Consider the following 14,377-nt stretch of genomic DNA (forward strand, 5'->3'; position numbering starts at 1 on the left):
CTAATGCTACTCCAAGCATTAGTGAGTAAATCTCACATACTGTAGGGTGTAATCATATTTTACCACACTACAAACTATCCCTCCTTTCCTTCACATGACATAAATCTTTCTAGCCTGTCCCTGCTTTATATCTTGCATCCTTTGATGGGTGTATACACACAGATGAACTATCTATGCTTACACATTCAATAATTCCAGTCCTTTCACACAGTAAAGTGCTTTCTCTGACTTCACTCGTCACTCGTTTCACTTCACTTTAAAAAACAAAATCGTCCTCTCTTTGTAAAGTTTTCATGCTTCAAATCCTCTTCATTCTTGTTTTATATGTTGAGTCACTCCCTAGCGCCCTGAAGCAAGGAACCGAATCCTGGTTGTTTCAGTTCGCCCTAATTAATTTGCTGAGAAACCACAAAATCCTAAATATGCGTTTAGTTTTACCTCACTTTCTGAAGGTGATTTGTTTTCCTTGGACGAGGATCAGTTTTCCCTGCACCGTGTACTCAACTGAACCCGCAAATTGAACATGATCACTAAAGGGGGGTTGGTTTTGAGGGGTGTTTCACCTCCCCCCTGGTGTATACCCTATACACACTGAGGAAAACACGGCGGAGAGTAAATGGTGTCTAATCTGCCGCTTTGGCTTGTCTCGCTACACGTAGCGTGCCGGGCTCAGCTTCCATATGTCCCGAAAGAAAAAAATTACTGCCACACGCACTTAAAGACAAGAAAATTGCCAACAGATTTCGTGTCCTGCATCTGGCTGCAACAAAACAAGGAATCTTGTAGGAGCAGCAACTCTTCAGGTGACCCTGCAACAGTGTTTTCAAAATATCAGATCAAAATGTCGACTGTGTTTAAAGGTAAAAGGCTCATGTAGGAAGCCATCAGGACTGCTAAAAGATTTCTACTTTACAAGTCTTGCAGGAATTCTTTCCCTCCGTACGGATTAAATCTGGTCCGTATTACAGATGCTGTGTGCACATTTAGATACTTTCAATTTAGTATGAATGCCTCAAACATGCTCCAGATTATTTACCGACACAAATGTAAAAGCTCAAGACTTGATAAAAAAAAATATCACTTTGATAAAACAACAAAAGCTGACAAAAAAAAGGATCTGATTAAGCATGTTACCCCATGAATGCTCCTTGTTAAGATAAGTAAGACCAAATGGCGTCTGACAGGAGAGAAATGAGCTGAAAGGTTTGAACTATGACACCAACACACCTGAATCCCTAACAGGTATTATAGTAAGCAGATTATAGAAGATTTCCCTCAGATGTGACAAATTCCCAATAAGTCCAACAGATCAAGCTCAGGCTCATTTCCACCAATGATTTAAGGCCGATAAATGCAGAATAAAATGTTTTTACCTCCTGTCTTTTGGTCACAGACTTATGTCAATATTCACTGATAATTCAGTGTAATAAGGAATGCCAATAGTCCACTTCTTGAGATGTTAGCCTGTTAATTATCCAGTTCCCTTAATGACTACTTAACCCCCATAAAATGGAAATCTGGGAGGGTTTATGTGGATTCCTCTGGAATACAGTTTAACAAACAGAAATGCGATGGAAAGTTTACACAGAATGTCATCCTTCTCTCAGATCTGCTGGGGAACAACACCTGAACAAGCACAGCTGTCATGTGGTATACATTTCTTCCCTTTTCTTTTGATTTAAAGCAAATACACGTGTACAATGTGTTGACACTTAATTCTGCTCTTTTGCTAAATCATGTCATGTAGATCTGAGGTTAATGCTGAGGTAGATAGCCTTAGAAACCCATGTCACAAAGGAGAAGGTGTTGTTTTGCCTAGCCAATCAAAAGCTATAGAGTTTTCCAAAGTTTATCATGTGTTCTCAATTAGGACAAAATCTTGACAAGTTCAAGAGAAGAGATTATTAGGATGTAGAAGACTGGAGCAAAAAGAAGGAGAAGGAAGAAGTAGTTTCCTTTTAGGATTGTCGCCGTAGGGACGGAAATAGAGATGGAAATAGAGTTCTCAAGGGCAATTATATAGGAAGACTGAAACACCCATCTCTGATAGCCTTTCACACTAACTCTCATTGATCACTGTCTGTTATCTGTTATTTATGTTACACATTTTATTTTGGTTATATAGTGCTTTTCTAGTAATACAAGCTGCTAAAAGTGATTTTACACATGATCCAAATCCTCTACTGGTCAAAGGTTTTAGAACACCTTTTCATTTAATGGTTTTCTTTATGTTAATGACTATTTACTTTGTACGTAGATTCTCAATGAAGGCATCAAAACTTTGAATGAACACATATGCAATTATGTAGCAAAACAAAATTTAAAAAAGAACTTTAAATGTGTTTTATATTTTAGATTCTTTAAAGTAACAGGCCCCCTCTGTTGTGATGACTGAAATATTAACCTTTGGCCGTCTCTCAATGAACCTCTGGGAAGTTCTTTCAAGACACTTTAGAAAACTATTTCATGTGACCACCTCATGAAGCTCATGGAGAGAATGCTAAGAGAGCAAAGCAGTCATCAAAGCAAAGGGAGGCTATTTGGAAGAATCTAAAATCTAAAAATGTTTAGAGTTATTTCACACTTTTTGTTCACTATGTGATTCCATGTGTGTTCATTTACAGTTTGATGCCTTTGGTGTGAATCTACAATTTAAATAGTCATGAAAATAAGCAGACCCATTAAGTAAGAAAGTGTATCTTTTGACCAGTAGAGTACATCCAGCTGCACTTACATTCATACACCAATACACACATCGGCAACTTGACAAGGGGTTAAGTGCCTTGCCTAAGGGACATTAACATGTGGCAGGGGAAGACACTGGAATCAAACCCACAATTTTCTGATTGCAAGACAACGACTTTTCCTATTGAGCCACAGTCAATCCAAGAGAGTGAGAAACTCTGAGGCCTTCAAGCTTGTGTAAGAACCCAAAATATAAAATGTGTTTTATAATGGATAAATATGTAAAAAGAAAACTGAGATTTTTTAAACACAAAAATAAGAATTTCTGAAAAATAATGTGCTGTTTATATTTATTTACTTTAAATAAATTAATGTAAACTTGAATGCACACTAATTAAAAAATGCAAATAGGACATTTCACAGCTTTTTTTGGCCACTAGACCAATTTTAAATCAGATTTATAACTGGAACCGTGGTTTAAACTGGATCTGGTTTTGTACTGCCATTCGTTTAAAAATTATAATAAACAAACAAAAATATACATAAGGCAACTTATGATTGAAACATTCTAGATTTAACGCAGGATAATATAGTCCAGATTAGTGAAAGTCTATGACAGAATTAGAAACTGATTTAAGTTTAAGCCCTTTGCCAAACTCCTGAGTCAGGAGCCAATTTTAGAGTTTTGTTTTGGCATTTTTTGGCTGCACTTAAACTGAAACCCAACCTAATTAATGTTTTTCACTCAGATGCCCAAAATGTAAAATAAAAAAAAAAACCCTGATATTATAGTCTTGAAAATTTTGAATTGGAAAATTTGTATAAAACCCTGTAAACAATCATATTCCTAAAATTGCTAAAGAATGACTCAACTGAATTCGTATCTGTCCAATACATTTGAAATCACCCAGGCTTATATGACCCTAGTGTGGGGCACATATTTTCCTTAGTTAGTTTTTCTTTGTGTTTCCTGTTCTAATGAGCATATCATCAGCTATCTCAGTGTTTTAAAGTGAAAGACTACACCAGCCCTCGTTAGGGGCTCCATTTTTGAGTCAAATAAATCAGCGTGTAGCCTCTGATGTGTCTACCCTCAAAGTTAGAGTTTACTGCCTATGTGCCCTTTAGAGGGGGCAGGTTGGATAGAGTAACACCAGGCTACGGTTGTGCCTGTGTGTGTGTGATCATGTATCTGTAGGGTTTAGGGCAGTCTAAATGGCTTTCCAGCTGCAATAATAACAGCAAATAAACCCTGAACTCTCCTTTTTCACCCTGTTTAGAATAGCAGACATAAAATTTTTTATTTTTTTCATGACATATTTTGTCTGGTAAAATATCTTAAAAAACACTTTTGTCTAGGAGCCTGAAGGTAAAAAACACTCTGCAGCCCTCCATAAAGTTACACTACAAGCAGAGAGACAGAGTATGTATGGCAGGTAATAACCACTAGTTTAAGCCTTTACTGTCTGAGTAAATTTACAATTAGAATAAAAAATGAATTATTTTTGCTATCAATCAGATTCTAAATTAAGTAGAGATTGGTAATTTAAATAAAACAAATACACTTCAACTGCTAGAAGTCTAAGTGCTTCCAATACAATACCAATACTTAGTATGTGTAGAATATGCAACAACAGGCATTAGTGTACACATATGCCGGCTTGGCTCTGTGGTGGTTTGGGGCAAATTCACAGCAATAGTCTACAAGTGCTTAGCAAAGGTTTATGGAGAATGCTAATTTACAAAAGAACACAACATAATAGGTTTCTTGCAGTTGCTGGTATTGTTTTTTTCATTTCGCAAGACATTTTCTGTTGCTGATTAATTACAAGTAATTTATTTTCCTATGTAACTCCCACGTAGCAGGGGGAGGTTCCTATGAGAACACTGGGACTTGTTGGTCAGCAATGTCTCACAACCAGTCAGTGTTCTGTGTTTATTGTGACCAACAGTTGCATTGGCAAATGGATGCAGTACTTCCAGTATTGCTTCGAGGTTTAACTGAGATGCAACACAGAATTAGAGTATAGGTTCTGTAGCAGACTGAAAACTTTACAATCTGAATAGAAGGATGTTAACTGGCAGCACCACTAATACATCCAGCTCATTTTGGAGATGTTGCCACGAAGCCTGTCAAAAAAACAAAAAAACAAAAAAAAAAACAGCAGTCTTTTACTCACAAGTGTAAATAACCTATTCATATTCCAAGATGTTTTCTTTTACAAATCAGTAAACATGCCATACCTAATTGCTGCAAACAGGTTGCAGTAATCCACTCATCAATATGGATGCTGTTACTGAGATTGGAAATGAGACACTATTATAAATTATCAACAAATTCTGGTCAGGTATCTAGTTCCTGTGGTTTGCCCTAACCGATCAACAGAGCTTTAGGCTCTACACCCCCATAGTTCCACATCAGACTGATCGAGACTGTGTCCTGTCTCCGTTTTTAGCTTGTTGGGAGTCAGTATAACCACAACAAATTAAAGTCAACCGTATAACAGGTCTTGCATTTCCATGTTGTTATACTTAGTTATGAATGCTACAGCTCTGTAGGACCATCTATTTCAGATTGGGCATTCAGTGTTCGACTCCCTGTACCACATCTGCCTTCCTAGAAGAACATGCAGATTTTATATTAAAAGTGGTGTAAATCTGATCCATCTGATCCACAAAAAGTAAAACACCTTGTTGGAGTTATTGTGTTAGGATTGTTTTCCCTTTTCAAAAGAATACAATCAAGCATTGGTTTTATTTGGAAAAAAAATATTTCAGAGAAAGAACAATTTCCTTTGGTTTTGTGTATGTGGTACCCATGTGGTAAACATGGGTTGATGTAAAGCTTGATTTGTAAACTTATGAACAACAAATGGGTCAAAAGTAAATAGGAATGGAGGAGAGTCGAAAGCAAAAGATGACGCAGAATTATGAAGAATAAGAGAAGTGGAATGAGGTACAAAAAGGTTGAGAAAACACGGATAATACAGAGAGGGTTTAGAGAACACAGATATGGGAGAAGTACAAAAAAAAGAACAGATCCTTCCTGGCTGAAAGACAGGATTGAGTCGAAAAAAATGGGTGAAAGACTGACGAGTATGCACATGAAGGAAGATTTTTTTCTGCAGATTAGAAGTAGCTGCAACCCAATACTTTAATTTGCACGGACAGGCCTAAACTAGACGTGTGTCTGAGTGTGTGTATATGGGAGAGAGAGAGCGAGAGAAAGAGAATATTTGTACTACTGGGACAAGTTCTTATCAGCCCTAATCTGGTCTGAGAGGCTACTCATTCTTCACCGTCTGAGAGTGCATAGTTCAGCTATCAAGCATAACCAGTATCTCTGTGTTTATGATTCTAATAAAACTGGGTTCAGGATTAATAAGAGAACTCTGATGGGTACGCAGATATGCAAGGAAAGATCACGGCGCATGCGACACATGGATGGAGACTTCAGTCCTCCATGTAGCGGTCCCTGGTTTGAGTACCGACCGCAGCGACCTGTGCTGCATGCCACCCCCACCCCATTTCATATCTCCCTACAAATAAATAAATAAATGCCACTAGTGTTTAAAAAAAAAAAAAAGAAATAGAAAATGCACACAGCTTTCTTTTTTAAATGGTACATTTTATTGGCTTTCTTGGTTACGCTGAGTGAAATAAAGCAGTGTTTTTTAAAATAGTCATTCTTGGAAAAAATGGTCATTAAACATGGCTGTTATTAAGGGTTTCTGGGAGATTTGCCTTAATGCGAACCAAACATGTCTTCATCAAAAGCTGGTCTACTTCCTGACAATTGCCTGTTTTCTTTTTTATTTATTTATCTTCTTCAAGGCCAGACCAGAAATGTGACTTTGACATTGTAATCCCCTTAAAAAAGTGATCAGGTACACATCTGTACAAGTATGGTTCCCCGTGTTGAATTAAAGGCACATTAACCCTTTATGACCTACCATAGAACAAGCTCGCCAGAGCATATTTTTACATTTGTACATGCAATAGAGCCATTTTTTGGAGCATTTCAATTTGCTATACATCAATACAACCCTTCCATCCTAAATTTTAATAGCTCCATATCAGCTAAGTAAATTGCTAAAAAGTGCAATTAACCACCAGAAAAATTTTAATTGTTTTTTTTTTGCACATATTTTCCTAAATACAGAAATATCATAGCTGTATCCCTCGAAAATTGCAATGTAAAAATGTTGCATAAAACCCTTTCAAACCACAGGAAATTTATTTAGAGTGTTTCCATAACTTTATTTTTGAAATACACCAATTTTTATGAACAGAGACAACAACGAACATAAAATGTACATTGTGAACAGTTTGAGAAAAGATAATATGTACATCAAAATAAACTATTTACAGAAGTGTAATTAAATCTCTAAGTGTGCCAGATACCTATGAGCACACATATATGTTCATAAGACCATCTTCAAACAATAAAAAGTGCAAAAAACAACAAAAATGAAAGCAAAAATGCAAGCGAAGTTTACCGCAGAAAAACTACAACTTCTGGGAAAAAAAAGACCACTCCCGGGAAAAAAACACCTGGGAAATGACATCACTTCTGATTGTTGCGGGCATTGGTGTGAAAGAAAACCATGTGATAGTTCATCCAGCAATGTCATCACGCATATTCCGATGTAGGACACTGCGGTCTGGATTTTAATGTTTGTTTTTTGCGATTTTTTAATGGATTTCTGCAACAGTTTCTGGAAAATAAAAACCGTGCTCTGGGACATGTGGTGTGTAAAATATTTAAGTTGAACTCTCCGGTTTCATTTGCAAAAAAAGAGTATTGTTCTAGCTTATTTGGTTGCAATTCTACAGGCGTTTAAAAATAGATATGCAAATGGGAGCGTACACAGAATGAAATCCAGATGTATGAAGCTGTGTGCATGGTTGGATAAAAGCACATTTCTCTTGTACATTCCAATCAACCTGAAATTGAACGCACCCAAGGCAATTCAAAACTCCTTCTATGACATGATATGAGTAGTACATGTGATTCTTCAATCTACACAATCATAAATGATTGTTGAATTCATGAAGAAGAGGAACTTCACAGTATCTTAGACAGAGAGGCTACTAAATGAGATGTGGAAAAAAAAAACAACAACTTTGCAACTCCATCCATCCATTCATTTGTGTCCAGGGAGATCTGTCCAGGGTGTGCTCCAGTGGAGTACACCCTGGACAGGTCACCAGTCCATTCCTTTGTTTCATTAATGTTTTTTTTGTATAATTTGTATGGCCCGCTAGTACTTTCAGCTTGACAACGTCAGCCCACATGGCAAAAAGTTAAAACACCTTACCACCTTTCTTGCCTCTGCTGAAGGAAAAGCATCCCCACAGCATGATGCTGCCACCACCATGTTTCATTGTTTGACTAAGTATTTTAAAAGAAGGCCAATCTGAAGACAGCAATCATTTCAAGGAGATGGCTGTGTACCCTACTCTATTACCCTACTTGTGGCAAAGTTTAAACAGGACTTCTTATGGCTTTCTTTCAATAATGTAAACATTTTTTCATTTTTCCTTCACTTTACAAATATAGGCAACTTTTTGTTGCTCTACGACGCAAAGTTCTAATAAAACAGATATTTTTAATTGTGACGTGAAAAACATTTTCAGCAAATAAAGGATCACAAAATCTTTGAATGACATGAAAACACCCCTCCTTGAACCACCACCTTAACATGGTGGAGGGGTTTGAGTGCCCGAATGATCCTAGAGGCTATGTTGTCTGGGGCTTAAATGCCCCTGGTAGGGTCTCCAATGGCAAACAGGCTCTACGTGACGGGTCAGACAAAGAGGGGTTCAGGACACCCTCATGAGGACTATACAATCGAGGCACGTGACGTCGCCCGGTATGGCGGGGCCGGGGTCCCACCCTGGAGCCAGGCCTGGGGTTGGAACCCGTCAGAGAGCACCTGGTGGCTGGGTTGCTCCTTGCGGGACCCGGAAGGAGAGGCCATCCCTCAGTGGACCCACCACTTGCAGGGGGAACCGTGAGGGACCGGTGCAAAGACGATTGGGCGGCAGACGAAGTTGGAGACCTCAGTGGCCCGATCCCCAGATGCTTAGGCTGGCTCTAGGGACGTGGAATGTCATCTCACGGGGGGGGGAAGGAGCCTGAGCTTGTGCGGGAGGTCGAGAGATATCGACTAATAATAGTCGGGCTCACCTCCACGCACAGCGTGGGCTCTGGAACCCATGTCCTCGAGAGGGCCTGGACTCTCTTCTACTCTGGAGTGGTCCAAGAGGAGAGGTGGCGGGCTGGGGTGGGTTTGCTTGTTGCCCCCCAGCTCAGCTGTCTTATGTTGGGGTTTACATCAGTTGATGAGAGGGTTGCATCCCTGCGCCTTTGGGTTGGGGACAGGTCTCTGACTGTCGTTTCGGCCTATGGGCCAGGTGGTAGTGCGGTTCTTATGAAGGGTGACCGGAGAGTGTGTTCCAACTACAGGGGGATCACACTCCTCACCCTCCCTGGTAAGGCCTACGCCAGGGTATTGGAGAGGAGAGTCCGGCCGATAGTCGAACCTCAGCTTCAGGAGTAGCAGTGTGGTTTTCGTCCCGGCCGTGGAACACTGGACCAGCTCTATACCCTCTACAGGGTACTTGAGGGTTCATGGGAGTTTGCCCAACCGGTCCACATGTGTTTTGTGGACCTAGAGAAGGCATTCGACTGTGTCCATCGTGGTGCCCTGTGGAGGGTGCTCCAGGAGTATGGAATCGGGGGCCCTTTATTAGGGGCCATCCGGTCTCTGTACAAGCGGAGTAGGAGTTTGGTTCGCATTGCCCGCAAGTTGGACCTGTTCCCTGTGCAGGGTGCTTTTTGTCACCAGTCCTGTTTATAACTTTTATGGACAGGATTTCTAGGCACAGTGAAGGGCCGGAGGGTGCCTGGTTTGGGGACCAGTGGATTTCATCTCTTCTTTTTTCGGATGACTTGGTCCTGCTGGCCCCCTCTAGCCAAGACCTACGGCATGCGCTGGGGCGGTTCGCAGCCAAGTGTGAAGCAGCTGGGATGAAGATCAGCTCCTCCAAGTCCGAGGCCATGGTTCTCGACCGGAAAAGGGTGGCTTGTCCTCTTCAGGTTGGAGGGGAGTTCCTGCCTCAAGTGGAGGAGTTCAAGCATCTCGGGGTCTTGTTCACGAGTGAGGGAAGAATGGAGCGGGAGATCGACAGACGGACCGGTGCGGCGGCCGCAGTAATGGGGGCACTGTGCCGGTCCGCTGTGGTGAAGAGAGAGCCGTGCTGAAAAGCGAAGCTCTCGATTTACCGGTCGGTCTACGTTCCTACACTCACCTATGGCCATGAACTTTGGGTCATGACTGAAAGAACGAGATCCCGGATACAAGCGGCTGAAATGAGCTTCCTCCGTAGGGTGGCCGGGCACTCCCTTAGAGATAGGGTGAGGAGCTCGGCCATCTGGGAGGGGCTCGGAGTAGAGCCGCCCAGGACACGCTGGAGGGAATATGTCTCTCGGCTGGCCTGGGAATGCCTTGGGCTCCCCCCGGAGGAGCTGGAGAGGGGTCTGGGGTGAGGGTATGGGGTTTTGTAAAACTTCATAACATCCAGAGGCAGTAATTTATCCCATTGAGTGTGCTGGACCAGGGAATCATCTATAACATGGTTAAAAAATGGGCTCCATTATACCAGGATTAGGAAATGCTGCTCTAATATGCAACTGAAATGTTTTTTTTTTTAAATAAAATATGTAACTAATTTAATAAAATACTAATCTAAAAACTTTCAATACTAAATATGTTTTAACAGCTTGACTGCTGGATAGACGAGATCTGTGAACTAGAGGCATCTGGCTTTTAGGACACATATATACACACACGGCTCCCAGACCACTTTTGATGCCACAATTTATGCCCATAGGTCCTCTAAAAAAAAAAAATTGTTACTGAAATGAAGAAACGTTTTGTTATCAAACACCAAGGAGTAAATCTGAGAAGTGAATTTCAACCATTAGAGTGAGAAAAATAATTTTGCAGGAGGACTGTTTTAATCCATTGCATTTCTGTAATCTGTTACATTTTGCTGAATCCCTTGAATATAAAATCCAAGATGCTTATCATTACTCCTTACACTCGAATACATTCATTCATCTGACTATGATTTGGCAACTTTTCAACCCAACAGGACTTGCTCAGGAGCACATTATTGCTGAAAACCAGCAAGGAAAGCTTTTTTTATGACAGGTAATACCCCAGTGCCCTATCGATGTCACCCACTGATAACAGTGGACAACTATAACTTTACTGTGGGAGGTTTGTGTGTGTGTTGACTTAAAGAGGAACTAAACCCCAAATCAACTTTTTTTGCAGATAAACTGCATAAACTGGGCCTTAAGGGCGCTATCTTTATGCTACTGTGCTAATTTTTAAAATTTCATGTAAAGTTATTTAATTCTGCAGCATTTGTCCTAAAACCATCCTAGTGCAACCGTCTTTGGGTTGAACTGTGGTTACCGCAGTTGAATTTTCCTATTGGTTCAAATGGTACAGCATGGTACATGCTAACGTCAAAGCCCTCGCGTTCGGGTATAAAACCGGACTTTGAGGTGTTCCTCCACTGCCGTGGCAGCGCCGGCTTTGGACATCGCTGAGTCAGCGCCTTGAGCCAGCGGCTCGAAGTGATAAGTCTCAGGCCAGCTGGGCTCCATAAGGCCTCTGTTAACCTCCAATGATGAGAGGGGTGCTGCCACTTTCCATCAACCTCCTGGCCACACCCCTGCTTAACCTCCTCTGCGCAACCACCAAGGTGGGCACTGTTCACTTTGGAGGCATTTTTCAAAGTTTGTCTATTGTTTTACATGGGGTTTAGTTCCACTTTAAAGAAGCAGTTGAATTTACTGAAACAGAAAAAAACTGACTTGTGTCGGCCTTTAAACTTTGGTTTTTTCAGGTAGTTAGTTCAGTTTGCTTGCACCTTTGTCCATTTCTTTTCAGAACAGTCACACACTTTCAATGCTATGTTTAGTAACTCCTTGCATGTGTTTCAGTGGGTTGCTTCTTTTTTGAGTGAATTTTTTGATGAGTCAGTATTTTTCTTTATCAGTTTTAATCTCTTTTACAACATGTGTATTACTGGTAAGGACACAAACAGCATCGGTATAGGTCAGGGGCAAGGTTCAAGGTCTCAATCTAAGTTTAATTTCACAGGCAAACAATTTATTGGTATATTCTAAACACCAATAAAAGCAAAGGTGGAATGTTTCATGCATGTAAACACAGTGAAGACATCCCGATATCTCCCTTCCCGGTTTCTCCGTGGTTTTATTGGTTTCAGTCAGAACTTTGGCCTTGTCAATTAGTCGTTATGGGAGTGATATATGAGACATAACAAATCCTTCCCCAGGCCTCCACCAAAGAAAAACAGATGAAACCCCCTGCATGTGAGATGAAAAAAGTCTGTATTCGGATTGCAGGTTGGCTGGTAAACAGCGTGCTAATCAGCAGGGATCTTGTCCCACTGGTAAAATATGTGGACCTTCTATGACAGGCTCCAAAACCCATATTTAGTCAAATGTTAGGAGTAAAATAAGTAAAACAACATAACTGTTAGGTTAAACATGCAATTATAGTGGAGCTCTGGATTGAATATAATGAACCATAAACTGGTAGTTGGCCAAAGCCTACAAATCTAAGCCCTTGTTCCTGATCCCCTCTCTGTGTCAATTCAAGGTTTGTGCGTCCAGGACAACATACGTTTAGGTGTGCCACATTCATAAACTGGCACATATTGGTAATAGATTTTTCGCTGATCTAGCAAATGTGAATTATGTAAACACCGCTGCTGCCTAAAAAACTGTTACACCTCACTGTTTACAATGTAGTATCAAAGCTTCATTTTAAAATAAGTTAGTGTTTGTATATTGATGTCTGTAGAGCATCGGTTAGATACACCACGAGAGATGTCAACATCTGTCAGTATATAGCTTAAGTTGTTTACTGTGGGAAAAAAGCGCATGTACCCCCCTTTTCCCTGTCCTTACACCTGTGGCCATCGCTCATCATTTGCTATATGAAGAAATACTAGCAATTACAAAGTAAGCAACTATAATGACACTGTAAAAACTAACTACTGTGAAATATAGGACTTGGACTTCTCCCTGTTTTTGGGTTTCATAAATTCCATATTTTTTCAAACCTAATATTATAGATCTTGTTGTAGTTTCTTATGACATTATGGATATATAGGTCCAAACTATTTGACTAGCTGGGGTTTATTATTTTTGAAACAACACGGTGCTGACGATGGCTTCTGATTCAGCAGTGTGGCTTTTCTGATGCTTCCGGACAATCTTAATCAGTTAAAATATATAATAACTTGAAAAATCTGGAATGGATTACCCAGGGTTAAATACAGATCTTTGTAATCACAGTTTGTGATTATTAGTACCCCCCCAACACAAAAAAAAACAAAAACACACCAAAAAAGCAATTTAAGTGCTTTTTTGTGGTTCTTAACCAAACCCATTTTGGAAACCTTGGGTCTGCTTTTAGGCAACAAAATAAAATGAAAAACGGCAAAAAAAAAGGCGTTAAAAATGCACTTTTTAATTTAAAAATGTGTGTTTTATCCAATTTGTGATTAAAATTCTAAAGTGATTAAGTTGTGATCTGGTAAAACAAAACTAAAGGTGGTCATCTAAAAATAAATCATAATAAAAAGCCCTTTATTTTTCCAGAAATTCAGGTTTTTATCTTTTAGATACTGAAGACATAAAGCCAGGAAATTAGAACTTTTTTCCAAACTCAGTTTTCATTTTTCCAAACTTGACAAATAGAATAAGACATAAAGTCTAAAGTTTTAATAAGTTCAACAGGCGAGAACCTTTTATTTCCGGATCTACAATATTTGACAGACTAATTTTCTACAAAAATCAGTCTACTTGTTTGCTTCACTGAAAGTTTTCATGTTTAGTTTATTGTTGAGAAGGTAAACATAAAAAAAACCCACTTGGCAAAACGTTGCATGACATAGTGTAATTGTACCACTATATATTAAATATAGAATATATCATATTTTCAAATATAGAGATATTTATGGTGCTCTCATGGAATCTGTAGTGGAAAAATATAGTTCAATCAGCAAAAATAACAAACCCAACCATCCTGTCAGTGTTTGGGATTAGCAAATGTCATAATTTTGTTTTTCCATGCTGACTTTAAATGATACGATAATTGGCCACTGCTTTTAAGATCTGAATTTCATCTAAGGTTTCTCTGTGTGGATTTTGCTTGTGGTCTCAAAGCATGCATGGGTTTTCTCTGGGTTCTCTGGTTCCATGAAAGTTAGATTAAATGGATGCAAAAAAATCTACTTAATTAGGTTCAAATGCTTTGGTGTAAAACAGCAGATTTATTTGCGTTGTACCCGCTCTTTGGCACACGCTTTCTCTGTTTGGCAAAAACGCTTCATTCTAGGGCATGTCAGCATACACTTTTTTTTTTCCGCTTAGTTTGAGAGTTGCCAAACTGGCTGATGGAGTAATGAAGGTGCATGTCATGCAGATGTTCAGTAATAGTGGAACAGTCTGAGTTGCACTACAAATGAAGTGTATTACAATGCTGCTTTGAGTGATCGAATGATTTGTTTCTGGCATCCTGTTTGGGATCAGTGAAGGTTCGATCCAGTCCCCAGGGTTTGGAGATTTGGTCTATTC

At 39.7% G+C, this 14,377-nt stretch overlaps 1 protein-coding gene across 1 annotated transcript in view; it reads right to left on the reverse strand.

Annotated features, from left to right (window-relative positions):
* tnfsf10l (TNF superfamily member 10, like) overlaps positions 1-14,377 on the reverse strand; it is an 86,496-nt gene that overhangs the window by 8,561 nt on the left and 63,558 nt on the right. The gene's annotated exons all lie outside the window — the stretch shown is intronic.

The sequence above is a fragment of the Girardinichthys multiradiatus genome, chromosome 14 (assembly GCF_021462225.1).
Source record: "Girardinichthys multiradiatus isolate DD_20200921_A chromosome 14, DD_fGirMul_XY1, whole genome shotgun sequence".
NCBI lineage: Eukaryota > Metazoa > Chordata > Actinopteri > Cyprinodontiformes > Goodeidae > Girardinichthys > Girardinichthys multiradiatus.